General features: G+C 33.2%; 1 pseudogene; it reads left to right on the top strand.

Annotated features, from left to right (window-relative positions):
- Nucleotides 1-1,027: 1,027 nt before the first annotated feature.
- On the top strand, nt 1,028-1,604 carry LOC114028536 (annotated as a pseudogene).
- The last annotated feature ends 387 nt before the right edge of the window (nt 1,605-1,991 follow it).

The raw sequence follows: 1,991 nt of genomic DNA, 5'->3' as shown, positions 1-1,991 counted from the left end.
GAGGAACTTATAAAGGACTTTAAAAATCAAATAAGAGAGGTTAAGGAAGAAATAGGGGGAAAAAATAAGAGCAATCCAAGAAAATTGTGAAAAGAAAATCAACCAACATGAAATAAAGAATCAAAAACTTGAAAAAAATAATTCCTTGAAAACTAGAATTGGGCAAAAAAAAGCTAATGACATTATAAGACACCAAGAAATAATAAAATAAAATCAAAAGAATGAAAAAAATAGAAGAGAATGTGAAACATCTCATCAGAAAAACAATTGATCTAGAGAACAGATCAAGGATAAATGATATAAAAACAGTCAGATTACCTAAAAATTACTATAAAAAAATCTTAATAAAATATTACAAGAAATTATCAAGGAAAATTGCCCTGAAGTTCTAGAATAAGAAGGCAAAGCAGAAATAGGAAAAAAAATCTACTAATCACCACCTGAAAGAGATTTCAGGAAGAAAACTTACAGGAATATCATAGGCAAGTTTCAAAACTCCCAGGTTAAAGAGAAAATATTGGAAACAACAAGTAAAAAAATTAAATATCATGGAGCTACAATAAGGATTACATAAGACTAAGCAGCTACTATGTTGAAGGACCATAGGTCTTGGAATACTATATTTCATAGAGCAAAAGAGCTGGGGTTACAACCAAAGGAAACTTACCCAGCAAAGTTAAATATAATCCTGAATGATTAAAAAAAAGGACATTTAATAAACTGAAAGACTTTCAGGTATTTGTGACAAAAACAGCAGAACTTAAGGGAAAATTCAACATGTAATATTCAGAAGAAATATAAGGCAAATATTAAAGACCAGTTACAAGAGACTCAGTGAGGTCAAATTGTTTATTTCTTATATGTGAAAATATTATCAGTACTCTTATGACTGTCATCGTTATTTGGGTAGTTTGAAAAAAGGCTTGGGCTGAGCTGTGTATGATGAGGTGATTCTACAAAAAAAAAAAAAAACAACAAAAAAAAAACTGTGGCTCTTCCCTTGACCCGTCCTAGGTAATAATTTTAAATGGTGAGGTACTCTCTTGATCCAAAGAACCCCACAAAATCATGCAAATCAAGGGGTATAAATCTCTGGATCCACTTCAGGAACACCCGTGAAACAGCCCAAGCTGTCAAGGGTATGCATATCAGGAAAAGCTACCAAGTATTTGAAAGATGTCACATTGAAGAAACAATGTATTCCCTTCAGGCAATATAATGGTGGAGTTCGCAGATGTGCCCAGGCTAAGCAGTGGGGTTGGACACAGGGTCGTTGACCCAAAAAGAGTGCTGAATTCTTGCTGCATGTGCTTAAAAATGCAGAGAGTAACGCAGAACTGAAAGGGTTTGGATGTGGATTCTCTTGTCATTGAGCATATCTAGGTTAACAAGGCTCCCAAAATGTGATGGCGTACTAACAGGGCGCGTGGTCAAATCAACCCATACATGAGTTCTCCTTGCCATGTTGAGATGATACTTACTGAAAAGGAACAAATTGTTCCTAAACCAGAAGAGGAGGTTGCTCAAAAGAAAAAGATATCCCAGAAGAAACTGAAGAAACAAAAGCTTATGGCAAGGGAGTAAATATGACATTAGAGTGCAAATAAAAGTGAAATAAAAACAAAAATAAAATAAATAATAATAATAAATAATAAATAAAATTTAAAGAAACTGTAGGGAGAGATAAAGAGGAGTAATCATCTCATACAGAAGAGGCATAAAAGGAACAAAATGATACAGAAGAAGCTAGTAGTGGGGAGGACAGGTAGTGAAAGAACCTTACTCTCATCGGGAATCAGTTAAAAAGAGAATATGTGTGTGTGTGTGTGTGTGTATATATATATATATGTGTGTGTGTGTGTGTGTGTGTGTGTATATATGTGTGTGTGTGTGTGTACATACATACACATACACACATATATACATATAAATATATGTGTGTATGTGTATATGTATATGTATACATGTATTTGTATATATCTTCTAAATAC

The sequence above is a fragment of the Vombatus ursinus genome, unplaced genomic scaffold (genome assembly GCF_900497805.2).
Source record: "Vombatus ursinus unplaced genomic scaffold, bare-nosed wombat genome assembly UNPS02014884.1, whole genome shotgun sequence".
In the NCBI taxonomy this organism is placed as follows: Eukaryota; Metazoa; Chordata; class Mammalia; order Diprotodontia; family Vombatidae; genus Vombatus; species Vombatus ursinus.
The sequence above is the reverse complement of the archived record's forward strand: the minus strand, read 5'-3'. Positions and strand labels throughout refer to the sequence as shown.